The following is a 20,534-nucleotide window of genomic DNA, read 5'->3' on the forward strand; positions in this document are numbered from 1 at the left end:
GAACGCAAGTACTTGGGCCATCATCCGTTGCCTTGCAGGGTTTGTATCAGCAGGAAGCTGGATCAGAAGCGGAGGAGCCAGAATTCAAACCAGGCACTCTGATGTGGAATGCAGGCATCGCAAGCAGTGACTTAACCACTGCGCCACATTGCCTGCTCTGTTCAGACTGGCTTTTAAGAAAGAACCTGGAATGTCTAGGAGGTGTTGGGCAGACAGAGTCAGACAACTGCTGCCGGTGGCAAGGGGCAAGGCGAGGAGGGTCTGTACTAAGGATGGGGATGTGCAGGATAAGGGCGTGGGGGGTGAGATGGGGGATATGCAGATCATGTTACAGCTTGGGAGGAGGAAGTCTGGTAAAGGAGACAGGGAACACATGAAAGACTGTGGAAATCAAGACAGGCTTCCGAGATGGGGGCGGGGCATGTAGGATGGGTTCAGGGGCCTAAGTCGGGGTCAGCCTTGGGGAGGCGCATAGCTGCTCAACCAGTCTGCTTTAGGAGGCCCTAATGGCTGGATGGTGACACACACAAGCAGAGAGGCCAAGGCAAGGCCAGTTCACCAGGCCTCGGTAGAGGAGGTGGAGCCTCCCCCCCCCCCCCATTAACTGCACTGCAGGGGCCTGGGCTGGGGGAGAATCACAAAGCTTTGAATCCAGTATTAGGAGGAGCAGGGAGCCACCTGGGCTGGCAGCCATAAAGCTGGAGCGCATTAATCAGTAATGAAGCCCACTGGGGTGTTTATGTTGTTTGCCCTAGCAACCTGGGAGCAAAGGGGAGGAGCAAAACACTTCAGAGCCACTGCCCTCCCAGCCCCCTGGCCCACGTCCCTGTTGCCCATGAGGCAGAATGTCTGGGGGTGCAGCCGTGAGGCTGGGCCTGTGTCCTCGTCTCGTCTCGGGGCCTCTGCTTGTGTGGCTCTTAGCTGCTGTGCACTTGGCGGCCTCAGGCCCTCTGGCCAGGCCCCAGGCGGGTGGGGTGGTGGTTGGCTGTGGGGGGTGCATGTGCTCTGTTGCCCACCCACCCGCCCCCAAGTTCTCCTTGTGTAGGGGAAGATCTCCGCTTCCTCCGCTCCCCCCACCATGCACAGGGACTTAAGGGAAAGCAAATCCCTTCCTCCCCTGGGGTGACCGCAGCCAGAGCCCAAGTTCTTTTCACGGTAATCCTTCACATGAGATCCTGCTCTGGTTTTTTCCACCTTTAATTATCTTACGATTACAAGATTATAGGCTCATTATCAGACATTCTAATGCTGTGGAAATGTACAGTACAGAACATGCTCTGGACTCCTACCTTCCAGCCATGACCACTGTTCACTCTCATCTACGTGACTCGGGCTATATACACATATTCTTTTACATAACAATGTCATCTTTTTACATTTTTATTGTCTTATTTGTGCAAAAGTATACATTGTTAAACTTTTATAAAAATTTCTAAGAGATTTATTTATTTGAAAGTCAGAGCAACAAAGAGAGAAAGAGAGACAAAGAGATCTTCCATCCAGTTGTAATTCTCTGAAACTATTTGTGATTATATTTATGGAGCCATGAACAAACAAAAACAAATGAGACAAGTATGACAATACTTCAGAAAGTTCATGGGAGGGTGGGCATCTGGCCTAGCGGTTAAGATGGGGTTGGCACATCTGTATCTCCTGCTGGAGTGCCTGGGTTCAAGCCTCGGCTGTGGCTCCTGACTTCGGCTTCCCGCTAATATGCACCCTGGGAGGCAGCAGCATGTGGGAGATCTGGTTTGGATTCCTGGCTTTCTGGCCCAACCCTGCCTGTTAGGAGCCCTTGAGAAGTGGGCTCACAGATGGAGGCCTCCTGTCTCTCTGCTGTCGCTCCCCGTCTTCGTGGAGGAGCAACACTGAACCCTGCCTAGGCTTCATATCCGAGTCACGGCACCATTATGTCGCTCCCCCTCTTCATGGAGGAACGACACTAAACCCTGCCTGGGCTTCATATCCGAGTCACGGCACCATTATGTCGCTCCCCCTCTTCATGGAGGAGCAACACTGAACCCTGCCTAGGCTTCATATCCGAGTCACGGCACCATTATGTCACTCCCCCTCTTCGTGGAGGAACGACACAGGACCCTGCGCTGTTCTTTCTGTCTGCTCGGCCCTCCCCGGGTTTGCTGCTGGTTCTTCCCGGGTTGGCTACTGCCCCTTCCACCTCCGTGGAAGGGCAGTTCCCCCTGGCCACATTCCCCACTTCCGCAGGGGAGCGGCACACCGCCGGCCGGCTCTCTCAGGGGCTGCACAGGTGTTCCTTCAGATAGATGTTCCCCTTAGATGTTCCCCATAGATGTTCCTGGTGCATGCCGTCTCTCTCCTCCTTTATAGTCCTCCTCCGCCAATCCTAACTCGGCTGCTCACACGCCGAGTACGCTGCTCTCCAATCAGGAGCAAGTCCTACAGTTTATTGGTTGAACTGGAGGCAGCTGTGCGGAAGCTGTTTACTTCTCTCCCAGCGCCATATTGTGGGAGAGCAGATGCATAGAATAAGTCTTAATTCCAGTAACTCAGTCTAGTCCGGTTTGCTCCCCACATCTGCCTCTTAAAACACACACACACACACACACACAACTTTATAGGACATTGGCAAGTTGAAGCCAGCGGCGTGGAAGATACTAAAGCGTTATGGTCAGGCAGAACGGGCTCTGAGGTATAGGGTCTGCCCCAGAGCTCCTGGGGGCCCTGGCCCAAGCTGACTGCCTGAAACCACGTCCTTGCTCTTGCCTTCTGTTCCCATTCCCCTCACTCCTTACAGCTTCCTGCTGAGGGCCTCCCTCAGGAAGTCACTTAGCTGAGAACCTGTGTCGCAGGCTCCACCTTGAGGGAGGCTTATCTGAGACAGGAGCTTCCCCAGCTCCAGGAGCATGAGTGGTCGTGCCCTGACCACACCCTCACCATGCCCCTGCGGGATCTCAGGCCCCTACCAGATCCCACCTGTTTGCCCACCTGCCAATCAGGCTATGTAACTACCTCCCTTTGGAAGTGGATAAAAGGCCCTTGTTCCCCCTTGGGCCCGCTCCCTGCTTTCCTGCCTGCATGCGTGCTCCTTGCTCCACGTGGCTCATTTGTGGCCTGCTCTCTGCTTGCTATGGACCCAACTTCGCTTCTAGACTTCTTTTTCTCTCCTACATAAAGCCCTCACTCCCTCACTCCTTAAAACTTACCATGTTGTCTGGTCTATTTAAGCCAGTATTCAGAATTCTCTGAATAGTGGCAAGAGCCCACAAGGTTTATATTTTTAAAAATATTTATTTATTTATTTATTTGAAAGTCTGAGTTACACAGAGAGAAGAGAGGCAGAGAGAGAGAGAGAGAGAGAGGTCTTCCATCTGCTGGTTCACTCCCCAGATGGCTGCAACGGCCGGAGCTGCGCCGATCCGAAGCCAGGAACCAGGAACCTCTTCCGGGTCTCCCACGTGGGTGCAGGGGCCCAAGGACTTCAGTCATCTTCTACTGCTTTCCCAGGCCATAGCAGAGAGCTGGATCGGAAGAGGAGCAGCCAGGACTCGAACCGGTGCTTCAGGCCAGGGCGTTAACCCACTGCGCCACAGCGTCAGCCCCCACAAGGCTTATTAATATTGAAAAATTATTAATAAGCAGGATGGTATCACCTCTCTTGCTTATCAGACTCAGAACACAGTGCAGTGACCGTGGGTTTATTTCGTCCTGAGGCAGTGACCAACTATCAAGTAGTTCCTTCCTCTGTCCAACCTGGAATGGTTAAAATCAAAAAGATCTTGGCTTGAAGTACGTACTTGAGAAGATCGGCAAGCGTTGGAGCTACTGGAGCTCCAAAGGGAGTCTCTGGGTCCCCTGGTCTAAGCAGTGTAGGAAAAAGAAGGGGAAACAACCCCTAGTCCCTGTGATTGTCACACCACAGCCCAGCCACTAGGATTGGGCTTTGGGGCCCTCTCAGAGCACAGCCTGCATGCTGAAGCAATCACCAGGCTGTTTTGGAGAAGGGTGCGGCATCTTTTAGCAAGTTAGGGACAGTCATGCCTTGGCTGATTTCGAGACCGAGTCTAACAGGGAGAGCATTAGAAGCAGCTCCGGAGGGGGAGGATGCTGCCTGCAGTTCAGAGGGCAGAGCCCAAGACTGAGAGCCAGGAAGGTACTAACTCTGTGTCAAGATGGAGAAGGAAGGCAGGAGGAGGCTGGTTAAAGAGTGGAAGTCAGGGACAGGTAACGAAGGGTAAGGGTCAGGGTCAGGGTCAGCAGGGCCCACAGGAGGTTCTGTGTGAGTTCTAAGAACGTAACCGCATGTTGTCTAGGCTTGACTTGCACGTAATGAAAACACTACTTTTTTTTGTCTCCTTTAACATCCATTCAATAGGCATTACCTGGATGTGATAATTTTATGTGTCAACTTGACCAGGTCAAGGGGTGCCTAAGTATTCGGCAAAGCATTCTTTTTGGGTGTTTCTGTGAGGATACTTTTGGATGAGATTAGCATTGAAATAGACCGAATACAGCAGATGGTCCGCTCTAACATGGTAGGCCTCATCCAACCACCCACAGACCTCAATAGAACAAAAAGCCTGGCCGTCTTCTGAGAAGGGGGAATCCTTCCACCTGTCTGCAAGCTGGGACACCACTTTTCTTCCTGTCTTCTGGCTCAAATGGAAACATCAGCTCTTCCTGGGTCTCCAGCCTGTTACCATTTCGACGGCAACCACACCATTGGCTCCCCCTAGTCTCCAACTTGCTGACTCACCCTGCAGATCATGGAACCTGTTAGCCTCTTACTCATGTGGCTCAACTTACTCTGGCCCTGCTGAGCTCTCTGTAACTCCTGAAGACTCTCCACAGTGTTCCAGGTATACCGGTCTTCTCGATGCTCCGATGACACCAAGTCAGTTCTCAGAAATGCAAGGCCCTTACACCTTGAGGTCTCCTATGGTTTGTCCCCTAAGGGTTCATGTGTTGGGAACTTGGTCCCCAGCGTGGTGATGTTAAGAGGTGGTGGGACCTTTAAGAGGTGGGGCCAGTGGGAGGTCCTTGGGTCATTATGAAGGGATTACGGTTACTCTTGTGCATTAGTTCTTGGGAGAGGGTTGCTATAAACAGAGCACGTCTGGCTCGTCCCCCTTGCTCTGGCTTCCTGTCTCCCCACATGATCTCTCCTGGGCACATGGGCTCCTGCCATGACGCCATCCGTCGGCAGGTGCTGTAGTTAGGGTGCCGTCGCCAGAGCCCGTACCGTGCTGTTTGGACTTTCAGCCTCTGAAACAATGAGTGAAACGTATAAGTTACCCAGCCTCAGGTATGTCATTATAGTTGCAGAAAACAGACTAATACAGCTCCTGCTGGTTCTGTCTCTCCAAAGAACCCTGATTAATACATTGGAAAAAAATAAATCCCATTCCGGAATAAATACTGCCCTGGGCCCCGTGACTTTTCAGTTAAGTCCTAGGTCATAGCCTTTTTGTCCACCAAAGCTACAAATACAGCCTCTCCCGTAACTAGACTATTCAGCCCAAGAGAGTCTCCATAACTTCTCTCTTCCCCGGCTCAGGCCTGCTTCCAGCTGCACTCCTCCAGGAGGAAGTGCTGGTTTTCTTCCAACTTGCACTTCCTCTCTGCTCCTCCCAACTAGCTCCTGGGGAGGAAGCGTGGGTAGAAGGAGTAGCAGCAAGGGACTAGGCACAGCTCCTCGACCTGCCTCTCTCCAAGCCTGGCAGGGGTCTAAGCCAGGACACAGCTTGTATTGGCCTCGTCAGGTATGGGGATGATGGGACCCACAGGACAGCAGCACCTCCCTCAGTCACAAGAGTAAGCTCACCTGCTGGCCCTGGGGCTTCTAGACTGCTCTCTCCCACCTTTTGGGCAGACAATCCTGAGATGCATTTTCGCATTTCCATAGCTCCAGAGAAAGCCCTCAGTGATAGGAAACCTGTTACCACAGCGGTAATGAGCTTGTTAATACAAGTTTTTTGTTTTGTTTTGTTTTGCTTTTGACAGGCAGAGTGGACAGTGAGAGAGAGAGACAGAGAGAAAGGTCTTCCTTTGCCGTTGGTTCACCCTCCAATGGCCGCCTCGGCCGGCGCGCTGCGGCAGGTGCACTGCGCTGATCCGAAGGCAGGAGCCAGGTGCTTCTCCTGGTCTCCCATGGGGTGCAGGGCCCAAGCACTTGGGCCATCCTCCACTGCACTCCCTGGCCACAGCAGAGAGCTGGCCTGGAAGAGGGGCAACCTGGACAGAATCCGGCGCCCCGACCGGGACTACAACCCGGTGTGCCGGCACCGCTAGGTGGAGGATTAGCCTAGTGAGCCGCGGCGCTGGCCAATACAAGCTCTTTCGCTCCTCCCTGTCCCTCACTCCTGTTCCTCAGGATCATTCCACAAAATCAACGAATTGCAAGGAAGCCCTTTGCTCAGGTCTTTGGGGGTGGGGCGGACTGGCTCAGATGGATCCCTCATTAGACTTGGGATTAAAAGATAAAACCTGGAGTCCGAGTTGTGGTGTAGCGGGTAAAACCGCCACCTGCAGTGCTGACAGCCCCACATGGGAGACCCAGAGAAGCTCCTGGCTCCTGGCTTCAGATCGGTGCAGCTCCGGCCATTGCGGCCAGATAGGGAGTGGATGGAAGACCTTTCTCTTTCTCTCTTTCTCTCTCTCTCTCTCTCTCCCTGTCTCTGCCTCCCCTTCTCTCTGTGTGTAACTTTCAAAAATAAATCTTTTAAAAAAAGTCGTTGCTATCTACATCTTTTTTTTTTAAAAAAGATAAAACCTTTCCCCATACATCTTTACAGTTCTCCCTATATAATCTTTCATTTTTAGGGTTTGGGTGAAGAATCAGATAAAGCAACTACTCCCTGTCTCCCACCAGTCTTTCATATATTTCTCTCTTCCTACTCTGATCTCCGCCCCCCCCCCTTTTTTGATTTATTTATTTGAAAGGCACAGTGTGAGAATGAGAATGAGAGAAAGAAAGAGAAAGAGAGAGAGAGAGAGAGAGAGAGAGAGAGAGAGAGAGAGATCTTCCATCTCTGGTTCACCTTCTAAATGGCTACAACAGACAGGGTTGGGCCAGGCCAAGGCCAGGAGCCTGGAAATCCGTCCAGGGCTCCCACACGGGTGAGAGGGTCCAAGTACTTCAGCCACCTTCCGATGCCTTCCCAGGGGCATCAGGAGGAAGCTGGATCAGAAGCACAAGAGCTGGATGCCAATACGGGATGCAGGTGTGGCAAGCAGTGGCTTAGCCCACTGTGCCACAATGCCCACCCCTCATCTTTCCTGTCTGATCTGGTTAAGACCTGGGGAACTACTTCTTTTATAAATCTCTATGTGGTGATTTAGCACCTGACTCTGACATTTCACATTTATTGTAGCTAGATTCTCAAAGCTTCCATTTTTCTTTTTAAAAATGTATTTGCAAAAAGATTTGTTTTATTTATTTGAAAAGCAGAGTTACAGAGAGAAAGAAGGAGAGAAATCGAGAAAGAGATCTTTCTTCTGCTGGGTCACCCCCCAAATGGCTGCAATGGCCAGGGCTGGGCCGAACTGAAGTCAGGAGCCTGGAGCTTCTTCTGTGTCTCCCACACGGGAGCAGGAGCTCAAGCACTTGGGTCATCTTCTGCTGCTTTCCCAGGCCCATTAGCAGGGAGCTGGATTGGAAGTGGAGCAGCCGGGACTCAAATGGGCACCCATATGGGATGCCAGTGCCATAGGTGGAGGCTTTACCTGCTACACCACAGCGCCAGTCCCCCAAAAATGCATTTTTAAAAAAGATTTATTTATTTGTTCACTTGAAAGGCAGAATGACAGAGAGAGAGAGGGAGAGACCAAAAGAGAAACAGGTCTTTCATCCATTGGTTCACTCCCCAAATGGCTGCAATGGCTGGGGCTGAGCTAGGCTGAACTCAGGAGCCTGGAACTCCATCCATGTCTCCCATGTGGATGTCAGGGACCAAGCACTGCTTTCCCAGGCACATTAGCAGGGAGCTGAATTGCAAGCAGAATTGCTGGGATTTCAACGGATGCTTGGATGCGGATGCCAGCTTCATAAGTGGCTGTTTAATCCTCTGTGCCTTGATGCTGGTTCGAAAAAGCTTGCATTTTCCTATCCTGATACATGCTGATCACTCAGTCTAGAGCACTTCTGAACAACACTGACATACACTTTCCTAAGTGTCTATAACACGATTTCCAGTTCTCCTGCCATCCTGGTCTCCTGGCTCTGTGCCTGTTCTGAGCTGGGTTACTAACGTCAGTCCGAAAATATGCCCACTCCCATCCTCACTGCTGGTGATACCAATGAGGTGCAAACCATAGCTATTACCTCTGCCGAGATACTGTGCACTATAAACGCAGCCTGGTCGGTGTTCATCTTAGCAGCCACGTCATCTGGTTCCTTAGATGCCAGCTCCTGCTGCTATTTCCTAATGTCTGCTGGACATCTCCACTGGGATGTCTTCAGACTCTTCGAATTAACAAGCCTACAACAGCTCATCACGTCCTCCCACTTGAGCTCTGCCTCACGTACTTGTGGTCTTGGTGAGTGGAGTCATCCAAAGCGTCTCCCAGGCTAGCTGTCTCAGAGACTTTCTCAAGGACTTCAGCAGCACCCCCAATCGCACCTTTCCTCAGACCCGCTGTGTCCTACAGTCCAAACATCTCTCTGTCTTGGTTCACATCCCATCACTCCCATGGCCCCCTACCTGCAGCTCCTCTGACCTCCCATCTCCAGCCCTGATCATATGATCAGCTAGCTTTCAGTTCAGCAGCAAGAGCTACAAGTCTTCACAAATTGGCCCTATCACCCTTCTCCGGCCTCAGCCCCTACATACATATATCTAAGGCTCATGACCTTCCTTGAAGGTCAACTTCTTGGGTCCAGCGGGACTATGGTTTGAAGCTCTGCCTCCTTTCATCTTTACCACTAAGTCGTTGAATTCTAGTCTCAGATCGTAACCTGGTGATGGTGGTTTCCCAGCCACCAGTCATTGCTTTCTGCTCTCATCACTTTGCTCCTGTACTGAGTCAGGTTTCTCAGTAATGACTGCCTGCTATTAATTTGCAAGTTCTCAAGCGTCATGCTAGCTGCATGCTAATAAGAGTCATCTGAGTACATGCTCCCCAGTGCCTGGGGAACACCAAGTGACCAGGCTTATTAGGAAGCTACAGAAGTGGTCCACGCGCTCCATTCTTAGTGCCCTGGCTTAGGGAGCAGGATTCTGGAACACTGAGATTTTCCCCACCCACACCTCTCGGTTGTTGATGTCATCCTGAGAGACTAAACTGGGACACATCCAAGACACTCATTTGGGTGTATGGATACAATGAGGATGAGTCTTGCCTGTTCTTGCAGTGGCTGATGGGCTGGGCAGAAGGTTGGGGACCCCAGCAGCCCCGGAGCACATGCAAAGAGCCAACGGAATCCATGAGGTAGCAGCTACCCACACTACGGCTGATCAGTGCTCTACTCAGGACCTCTGAACCCCTAGATCTGACTCTGCATTTGCATTTCTGGGAAGTTCACACTTCTCACCACATTCTCAAAGGAGTTTGTGACACAAATGAGGTTCACAGAAGGAGAACAAAGGGGTGCTACAAAGCCACCATTTTGCTAGAATACGTTTCTTTCCGATTATAAAAGCATTTAACAATCATTGGAAAATTGGAAAATAAAACAAGCACAAAGGCCGGCGCCGTGGCTCACTAGGCTAATCCTCTGCCTTGCGGCGCCGGCACACTGAGTTCTAGTCCCATTCGGGGCGCCGGATTCTGTCCCGGTTGCCCCTCTTCCAGGCCAGCTCTTTGCTGTGGCCCGGGAGTGCAGTGGAGGATGGCCCAAGTACTTGGGCCCTGCACCCACATGGGAGACCAGGAGGAAGCACCTGGCTCCTGGCTTCGGATCATCACGGTGCGCTGGCTGCGGTGCGCCGGCCGCCGTGCGCCGGCCACGGCGGCCATTGGAGGGTGAACCAATGGCAAAAAGGAAGACCTTTCTCTCTGTCTCTCTCTCTCACTGTCCACTCTGCCTGTCAAACAAACAAAAAAACAAACAAGCACAAAGAAGACTATAAATTCAGCTCTAATTCCACCAGCCAGAGACAGCCATTTTAGCATTTTGATATGTATTCCTCTCATTGTTTCTCTGTACAAACATAAACACACATTCTGCCTCCAAATCCGGGGAAGATGTTCCTTTGTGGTTTGCCTCCTTCTGTGTAAGATAACATGGACATTTTCCCACAACTTTAATGACTTAAAAGACTTCATAGTATTCAAACATTTGAGTGTCTTCTTTATTGTTTGTTGCTATCATAAATAATATTGAGATAAACATTAATATATTTCTTAAAGATCAATTTATTTATTTGAAAGGCAGAGTTATAGAGAGGCAGAGAAAGAGAGACAGAGAGAGAGATCTTCCATCCGCTGGTTCACTCCCCAGTTGGCTGCAATGGCCAGAGCTGTGCCGATCTGAAGCCAGGAACCAGGAGCTTCCTCTGGGTCTCCCACGTGGGTGCAGGGGTCCAAGGACTTGAGCCATCTTCTACAGCTTTCCCAGGCCATAGCAGAGAGCTGGATCGTAAGTGGAGCAGTTGGGACTCGAACCAGTGCCCATATGGGATGCTGGCACTGCAGGTGGCAGCTTTACCTGCTATGCCACAGTGCCAGCCTCTTAATACACTTTCTAAGATTTGTGTTCTGTTAATGCAATGCAAGAAGTGGAGTTCTTATTTTAAAACTTTCCCCCGCTGCAGCAAAGTTCTGTATAAAAAGTGGAGTTTTTGAATGAAAGGGTATATTAGTCAGCTTTTTGTTATTTCAACTTAAATACCTGAGAGGAGTTTCTTAGGAAGGAAGAACGTTTATCTCGGCTTACAGTTTTGCAGGTTCACAGTTCAAGATTAGGCAAGTCTTATTGTATTGGTATCTGATAAGGGTGATGAATGGCAGAATAGGTCTGGAGTGAGGATAACATGGTGAGCCAGAAAGCAGAGAGAGAAGTGAGGCCAAACTCAGCTTAAATAACCAACCCTCTCATGAGAACTACCTTCTCAGAACAAGTCCCCATTGACTGAAGGCCTCCCACTGGGCCTACCACCTAGATGCCATAATGAAATCAAATCTCTATCCATAAGCCACCAACCATTAACATAAGACTCTGAGGACCAAAATCTCAATACGTGGGCTTTGGGGGGATACCAAACTATTATTCAAACCACAACATTCTGCTTCAGTCCCCCAAAAGGTTCATGTTTATCTCATAATGCAAAATATAATCAGTCCATCCCCCAAAGTACCCAAGTCTTAACTCAGTCCAACATTAATTCAAAAGTTCAAAGTCTCATCTGAACCTCAAGGCAAACTCCCTTAGCTGTGAGCCTTTGTACAGTTAAATACAAATTACATACTGGCAGGACAGGCACAGGGTCTATATGTCCATTCCAAACAGGGGAAACAGGGAAACAAAAAGGATTCACAAGGCTGAAATAAGATCAAAATCCAGCAGGGCAAACATTAAATATAAAGCTCTAGGTATGGCATCCTGGGCACAGCATGGTAGTGGATGAGCTCCCAAGGGCTCAAGCAGCCCTGCCCCCGTGGCTCTGCTGGTTGCAGTCCACCCTTCAGTTCTCACAGGTGGCGGTCTCATCTCTGTAGCTCCACTAGCTGTTGTCCTGGTGAGGACTCTCCGCAGTAGCACTGACCTTACATTTCTGCTCAGCATTGCTCCAATACGGGCTCTTTGCAGTAACTCTGTCCCTGTGACCAATCTCTGTCTGGATACTGAGTTTGTCCTCTACCTAGGTGGAGGCCCCTATGGACTTTGCCCACAAAGCTATTCCCCAAGGCTGTGTGCCGATGTCTGCAGCTTTCCCAGGCTTGTCTGGGATACTGCTTACAGCTTTCCTCACTGGGTGTCCCACATGCTTGGCACCTCCACTTTTCTGGGGTCTCCTCTGCAGCTGCACTCACAGCTTTACGACACTTTGTTCCTAACAGGGGCTCCAACCCTGTGGCGCAGCTCTGCCTGGTCCTCAAGGCTTTCCATTGAAATCTTGGTGGAAGCTACCATGGCCCCTAACTCTCATGTTCTGTACACCTAAAAAGCCAGCATCCTGTGGAGGGACAGCCTCAAAGATCCCTGAAATGTCTTCAAGGTCTTTTTCCCACAGCTTTACCCATTAGCACATGGCTCCCTTGTACCTGTGCTATTCTCTTTAGCAGGCTGTTTCTCTGAAGCATGTTCCTGTCCCAAACACACCACTTTTCCTTCATTCCTTCTCTGGCGAGGCTGCAAAATTTCCAAATCTTTCTAATCTGCTCCTTTTTGCTCACGATTCTCACTGAAAGTTGCCAGAAACACCCACGCTGCAGCCTGAATGCTTTGCTGTCTTGAGATCTCCTTTATCAAAAACAAACCAGTCCACCATCTTTAAGTTCAGCCTCCCAGAAAGTCTTAGGACATAGACACAAAAAAGGCAGATTCTTTGTCACCACACAACAAGTATGGCCTTTAGTGCAATTACCAATGGAATTCTCATGTCCATCTGAGACCTCATCAGCTCTGCATTTTCTGTCCTAAATTCAACCAGCGTTCTGGTCTGCTAAGCCCTCATCAGGATCACCTAGAACAGCATTCTAGGCTTTCTCTAGCATGCTCCTCCAAACTTTCAAATTGATAAAACAATTCCAAAGGTTCCTCTACTTCAGATAGAGTTAATAGTCATGACCCCCCCCCACTACCAATTTCCTGTGTTAGATCTTCATTAAATTAGGTAAAATATCTGAGAGTGTGCTCCCTGTGTCTCTCTGCCTCCCAATTCACCGTGGGATCCTCCCCCTGAACATATTCTGCAACCCTCATCAGATGTCAGGCTAATGGGGTCCCTTGATCTTGGACTGTGAACCTCCAAAATTGCAAACAGAAATAAATCCTCTTTCTTCCTAAGTAGCTCCTCTCAGATATTTTAGTTAAAGTAACAAAAAGTTAACACAAAAAGGGTATAAACACTTTCATTTAAGGATTTTGATACTGACAAATTATCCTCCATAAAGGTTGACTGCAAACTATCCTTCTATTAGCAGTTCATGAGAATAAGAGGGAACTTCAAAAAGTTTGTGGACAATAGAATTAAAAGAAGTTTATTTTGGCACAAAATTTTTGCAAACCATGCATAGTTTTCTTTTCATAGTATTCATTTTCCAGGAACTTTCTTTTTGAGAGGCAGGGAGACAGAGATATATAGACAGAGAGGACTCCCCTCTGCTGGTTCATTCTCTAAATGTGTGCAATGGCTGGGATTGGGCCAAGGACGAAATCAGGAGCCAGGAATCCAGGTCTTCCACATGGGTGGCAGAAACCCAAATGGCTGAGCCATTACTACTACCTCCCAGGATCTACATTAGCAGGAAGCTGGAGTCAGGACTGGAGGTGGGTATTAAATGCAAGCATTCACAATTGGGACATGGCCATCTTCACCACTAGGTCAAACATCTGCCCCTCCAGGAATTTTTTTGAAGACCCCTCTTCCTCATTCCCTTGCATCTTCTTGAGATCAATAGTCATGGGGGCAGGCAGGAGGGGGTTATTTGTAATCTGGGTGGTGAAATACCATATTCTAGGTTTTACTGGAGCCCTGTGTGGAAGCTGGTCAGTGCTCCAGCTGTGGACCACAGAGCTGACATTCTCTGAGAATTACCCCAGGTTTTGGCAACTCTCAGAGATGCCATGAAGTAGACTGACTCTGGTTTTCTTTGGCATTTCAGCAGACCTGGAGACATGATGGAAACTTTATTTCCAGGCAGTGATTCGCTTAGAGTTCATGAGATTGAAGGGCAACATATTTGGTGGCTTTTTGAGAAGATTCCCTCCCCTTTCCCCCAGCTTAAGTCAAAATTTGTATGTCTTGTGAAAGTTGTAAGCACTGTGGCTCATCCCAAAGCTCCCCTGGCATGCCCTAATTTTCTGGATAGTTCAGTTGAAAATGAGAATGTCTGAGTAAAATCCATCCATAATGAACAAACATCTGCATAAAATCATGACTTATTTTACATAATGAACAAGTTGGGGATTCTAAAATATTGTATGTGACTGAAATCCTATTTCTATTTTCTCTAGGATTGCCTTCAAAAGGAAACCCAGGGTGATTATTTTATAAAATGTTTATTTTCATCTGCTTGACAGGGAGAGAGAGAGAGAGAGAGAGAGAGAGAGAGAGAGAGATCTCCCATCTGCTGGTTTATTTCCCAAAGGCCTGAAGTAGCCAGGGTTGGGCCAGGCTGAAGACAGGAGCCGGAACTCCATCTACATCTCCCATGTGGGTGGCAGGGGCCCAAGCATTTGGGCCATCATCTGCTGCCTCTCAGGATACATTTGCAGGGAGCTGGACTGCAAGTAGAATATCTGGGACTTGAACTGCCCCAATATGGGATGTGGGTATCCCAAGCAGTGCAGCTTAACCAGCTATACCACAACTGCCGGCCCCAGATTCTTTTTTGTTGCAAATTTACATTTTTGTTCAGCCGGAGTGTTGGAAGTCATGTACCTAACATTGTTTCCTCATAGCTTAGAGCTGTGGAAGGGATTTTGCTTTTTTGGGGGGTCCTCAGTCCTGTTCCTAAGCACTTTATTGAGGAGTATGACAGGAGTCCATGACAGCCACGTCACTACAATACAGGTAATAATGGCTATCACAGGTTGGTCTACCACCCTCCCTCCTTCCTGCTGTGTGCACTGATGTTCCCACTGTCTTTGGGTACCAGCAGCTGGAGGGGCACAGCTGAGGGCAGGCATTTGGCCCAGTGATTAAGCTGCTGCTTGGGGTGCCCCTATTCCATATCAGAGTGCCTGAGATCCAGTCCCTCTTCTACTTCTGATCCAGCTTCCTGCTAATGCACTTCTGGGAGGCAGCAGTGATGGCTCAAGTGATTGGGTCCCTGCCATCCACATGGGACATTTGGAATGAGTTTCTTGCTCCAGACTTTGGCCTGGCCCAAACCAGTCCTGATGTTGCAGGTATTTGGGGAAAGAACCAACAGATGGTTGCTCGCTCGCTTTCTCTCTCTCGCAAATGAAAATAAAGGGGAAAAAATGGGCAAGTAGACACTTGTAGACAATGACCCCAGAGATCACCAGTCCGGATAGCGGTGCCCCCAAACTGACCAATGATGTTAAGCACCAGTTTGTGTTTAAGTAGAAAATTGTTTCTAAAGGGAAATTTCCACCCTCCCTGAGTTCCAGTTTAGGCTAAAGGTTTCAGCTGAAGGAGATAGAATGATATGGGGATGAACAACTTGGACCTGAACCCATCCAGAACATTCCTAAAATCCCCACATCAATTTTGCTTTTCAAGTTTTCAATGATGTGCCCCAAAATTCAAGTTCAGGATCTAACTCAAAGGAAAGAACCAAATGAGCAGGCAAGAGCTGGATCTAAATGGGGCGTGCCTATAAAATGTCATTTTGAAGTTTGTGGTTTGGAGTTTGGAATGCTGCTTCCCAGAGAAAAACAGAACAACGTTCAAGTGGGTGTTAGATTCCTAGGCTAGACCTCAAAATTCTACATAACTCGTAACACAGCTAAATCCTCATCTCGTATGAAAAAGAAGGAGCAGGAAAAAAAATGTCATCTTGTGATAATTTTAAAAACAAACAGAAACAATTTTACAACAGAAAACAAGACAGGTTTTATTCATTTGAAACACTAACATGTAAAGCAATTAGACTTAAGAGGGAGCAAGGAAAAAGCTGTTAATTTTCAGGAGATTTTTAAAAAATATTTATTTATTTATTTGAAAGTCAGAGTTACACAGAGAGAGGAGAGGCAGAGAGAGAGAGAGAGAGAGAGAGAGGTCTTCCATCCACTGGTTCACTCCCTAGATGGCCACAACGGCTGGAGCTGCACCGATCTGAAGCCAGGAGCCAGGGGCTTCTTCCAGGTCTCCCACGTGGGTGCAGGGGCCCAAGGACTTGGGCCATCTTCTACTGCTTTCCCAGGCCATAGCAAAGAGCTGGATTTGAAGAGGAGCAGCGGGTCTTGAACCGGCGCCCATAAGGGATGCCAGCGCTTCAGGCCAGGGCGTTGACCCACTGAGCCACAGCGCTGGCCCCCAAGGAGAGAGATTTTGATAGGTACTTCTGAGAATTCAGAGTTTAGGGCTTGAAGTTAACTGCATCTTTGTGTCTGATTTTATTTCATAATTTATGACCTTTTCTTTTTTTTTTTTTTTAAGACAAGCTTAACAGTAAAATCACTGTGGTTTAACATCAGTCTTGCTTGGGGATAGGGTTTGGGCTTATATATGTAATTAAAAGAGGGAGAGCTTTTACTGAAGCAAGTAAGTATAGGTTGGAAAGAAGCTCTAGAAGACAAAGGGGAAAGGTAAAAGCAGACACAAGTGGAAGTAGATGGCTGGGGTGGAACTGCTGTACCCTGTGCTGTGAAAGCTGGTGGTAAGGAGGAGAAAGCGTGGTGAGGATAAGGAAGGCTTGGGCCCCTCGGTGCGCTGGGCCTGCAGACAGGCTGCGTCAGTGCCTGGCAGCCTACATGGTGTTCCTAGAATGTCAGGAAAAGGATGGAAGGCCCTGTATGGATCTGGCATTCGCATTTGAGACCCGCTTCAGTATCCGGTGTTCGAAACTCAAGACATGCCTGCTCCGGAGCGCCAGACCGTAAGAGCTAAACCCCAGAGAAGGCCACCTCACAATGGACAGATATTCAGGCTCTTGGTTTTTTGGCTAGTAGAATTCCTCAGAATGATACTGCATGACTTCCAAAGCTAGGTCCTAAGGAGTCTCATAGCTACCATCCGCATCTCAGCACAGCAACTGGCTTGGGGAGCCCAAGTCTCTGAGCCCGCTATGCTATAAGGAAGCCTACAGCGGTTTTCCAGCCACTCCATCCCCAGGTGCCAGACATGTGCGGGAAGAAGATTCAGGTAAGGGCTGTCTTATCCCCCATCTAACTGCAACTCAAATCAGAAGCGCAAAGAAGAATCACATGGCTGAACTCATCATTCCAAAGAACTATGAAGAATAATAAATAGGTATTTTAAGCCACTAAAGTTTCGGGTGGCTTTTATACAGCAACAGATCACTAGAACTGAGATTAAGCCCAATATTTTCTTTCTTGCCAAGCACACCAATATTTTAGCTCCAAACAACAATCTGCTCGCATGAGGATGTGCCAATCGATCCATCTTAACCTGCTTAGCATCTCCCAGCATGCTCAGATTTTAGAGTTCAATTAGCTTCTCCTTAAATCTCACTCATCGGTCCTTTGCTAGACTAGAAGTCCAAAGTTCACAATTAAGGAAAAGAAATAAGTAATAACGGTCTCGAACTGTAGTACCAGGCTTATCTTGTAGAGTAACCGTGGCAACATTAGCTATTTGTAGCATTCAGGGTGGGGAAGGGGGCAGCCTTGGTGGAACTACAGAAGCAATTCTGGGTCAATGTTCCATAGCTGACTGGAAAAATTGTTTCCCGTCTCTATGGTTTTACTGCTGTTAGACTCTCTTACACATCTCTTTATTATCTCCTAAGAACTGAGTGCTTCTGGGGACACAGCAGTACAGGTGTTTCCTCAGACCAACTGGCTTAAGAAAGTGGGTAAAGAAAGACTTTCCAAGCACTTTGCCTGGGATTCCTTCTGTTGTAGAAATGACTGGAACAGGGGTGGGTGTTGGGTACAGAGATTAAGATGTTGTTTGGGACACCTGCATCCCATATAGGACTCCTGGGGTTTGAGTCCTGGCTCCAATTCTGATTCCAGTTTCCTGATAAAATGCACCATGGGAGGCAGCAGATGATGGCTCAAGTATTTGGGTCCCTGCCATCCATGTGGGAGACCTGGATTGAGTTTCAGGCTACTTACTTTGGCCTGGGCCTGTCTTGGCTGTTATGGGCATTTGGGGAGTGAACCAGAGGATGGAAGGTATCTCTTTTTTTCTCTCTGCCTTTCAACTAAATAAATTAAATAAGTTAAAAAAAAAAAAAAAGTGAAACGGGGCCCGGCGCTGTGGCATAGCAGGTAAAGCCACCACCTGCAGAGTTGGCATTCTGTATGGGTGCCGGTTCAGGTCCCAGCTGCTTCACTTCCAATCCAGCTCTCTGCTATGGCCTGGGAAAGCAGTAGAAGATGGCCCAAGTCCTTGGGTCCCTGCACCTGCATGGGAGACCCAGAAGAAGCTCCTCACTCCTGGTTTTGGATTGGCCCAGCTCTGGCAGTGCGGCCATTTGGGAAGTGAACCAGCAGATGGAAGACCTCTCTCTCCTCTCCCTCTGCTTCTGCCTCTCTGTAACTCTGCCTTTCAAATAAATAAATAAATCTTTAAAAAAAATGAAATGACTTGAACAGAGCAGTCATTTTCTTGATGAGTTTTCACGAGTTGTTTCTTATGACAAGGCTGGTCAACTCATGGTTGAACAATTACAAACATGAAGTCAGTGAGGGTAGCACCGTCACCAAGCTGGCAGAGAGATCCCAGAGTTTCACTAACTCCTCCCTCTCAGAAGTACAAAGCATGTGATTATGCTGAGGAGCTCCTAAGACTATGACGCAAAGAATCTGTGCAGGGATCAGTGCCCCCACAAGGTTGATCATCAACAGGAATTGCTTTCTCCCACCTACTGGGAATGCTGTCACGAAACAGAGATGGAACTCAAGAATGCTGACCTAGTGAATGAGTCTATGACTTAGAAGTCCTGAAACTGAGTGGCTTGGAGTTGGGTAACCCACGGGAATCCTATAAATAGCAAGGCTGAAAACAGCTCCATTCATGCTGCAGTTGAGCCATACACCCTAGCTAACTACACAGTCTGGAAACAGGTAAAAATATAGAAGAGCGTTAAGGACATCTTCAGAAAAAAATGATAGTATCTACATGTCTGGACTTTATGGATACCCTGTGTGTGTGTATGTGTATTTAAGTTTACTTATTTGAAAGGCAAAGTGACATACACACACACACACACACAGACTCCCCAAATGCCCCCCAACAGCGTGGGCTGGGCCAGGCTGAAGTCAGGAGCCAAGAACTGCATCTTGACACCCTCACAGGCACCGGCTCCCAGGTCTTGCTGGACAGAAAGTGTCCCTTAGGGGACTTGCCTTTCTTTTCTCTCTGCTTCCCCAGCCAACCTGATGCTGAAGGTCCTGGGAGAAATGTTTGCCACTTGCCCTTGCGATGAGGTAAAGAAGTACCGCCAGGAGGCTGTGATGGTTAACTACCAAGTAGGGAGCCGTCCAGTAAACCTTCAGGGGTGACTCCAAAAGAGAAGTTCAATAAGTACAAGGCCAGCTAGTGTTGACTTTGGATTAATCTTCCAGAATCTTGAGAAACACTTCACCCTAGCATTTGTCAGAAGAGTTTTATCAAAGACGAAGATGATTTTCATGCCCAGCAAAGAAGGAAGGAGGCGGGAAGAAATTGGGATTGGGCATTTAAAAGAAACCTGCTGGGCTGGCACTGTGGCACAGCAGGTAAAGCTGCCACTTGCAGTACTGGCATCCCATATGAGCACCAGTTCAAGTCCTGGCTGCTCTACTTCTGATCCAGCTCTCTGCTATAGCCTGGGAAAGCAGTGGAAGATGGCCCAAGTCCTTGGGCCCCTGCACCTGCCTGGGAAGACCTGGAAGAAGCTCCTGGCTTTGGATTGGCGCAGCTATAGCCGTTGTGGCTAACTGGGGAGTGAAACAGCAGATGGAAGACTCTCTCTCTCTCTCTCTCTCTCTCTCTCTCTGCCTCTCCTTCCCTCTCTGTGTAACTCTGACTTTCAAATAAATAAATCAATCTTAAAAAGAAAAGAAAAGAAAAAAAAGAATAGAAACGAAACGAAACGAAACAAAACGAAACCTGCTGGGCTGGCGTTGTGACATAGCAGGTAAAGCTGCCGCCTGCAGTGCCGGCATCCCTTATGGGTGCTGGTTCGAGTCCTTGCTCCACTTCTAATCCAGCTCTCTGCTCTGGCCTGGGAAAGCAGTAGAAAATGGCCCAAGTCCTTGGGCTCCTGTACCCCTGTGGGAGACCCAAAAGAATCTCCTGGTTCCTGGCTTCGGATCAGCACAGCTCCAGCCGTTGTGGCCATCTGGGGAGTGAACCAGCAGATGGAAAAATCTCTCTCTCTCTCTGTCTCTGTCTCTGTCTTTCTGCAACTCTGCCTTTCAAATAAATAAATAAATCCTTAAAAAAAAAAAAAAAGAAAGAAACCTGCTCCCATTGTTACCACCATCAAATAATGACAAAAGAATTCAAACTTTAAAGGCATGTTGGGAGGCTCTAGATATATTTTAATTGCCTTGGAGTTCTTACAAATCATGATGTAAGGAGCAGTTTTGAAAATACAGGGTGTGCATAAAAGAAAAAGTTGCAAGTCAGAGATGCTGACTGGTTTCATTTCTTAAAACTTTAAATTTTGAAATAATTATAGTCAACAGGAAGTTGCACAACCGTCTACAGAATCAAAACCAGGAAACTGATGCTGGTACAATCCACAGCCCTTATTCAGATTTCACCAGTCTTACATGCACTCATTTGTGTGTGGCTATGTCTCTCCAT

The 20,534-nt window shown here is 48.4% G+C and overlaps 1 long non-coding RNA gene across 2 annotated transcripts in view; it reads right to left on the reverse strand.

Annotated features, from left to right (window-relative positions):
- Positions 1-3,247: 3,247 nt before the first annotated feature.
- The window catches only part of LOC138847748 (uncharacterized), a 30,178-nt gene continuing 12,891 nt past the window's right edge, over positions 3,248-20,534 (reverse strand). The window contains exon 3 of one of the 2 annotated variants that reach the window (XR_011385708.1): positions 3,248-3,497. This is a non-coding gene — a long non-coding RNA (uncharacterized lncRNA). Of the gene's footprint in view, positions 3,498-10,314; positions 10,549-20,534 lie in introns of those variants that run through there. The other variant, XR_011385707.1, reaches the window with a different exon arrangement.

Source organism: Oryctolagus cuniculus, chromosome X (genome assembly GCF_964237555.1).
Source record: "Oryctolagus cuniculus chromosome X, mOryCun1.1, whole genome shotgun sequence".
In the NCBI taxonomy this organism is placed as follows: Eukaryota; Metazoa; Chordata; class Mammalia; order Lagomorpha; family Leporidae; genus Oryctolagus; species Oryctolagus cuniculus.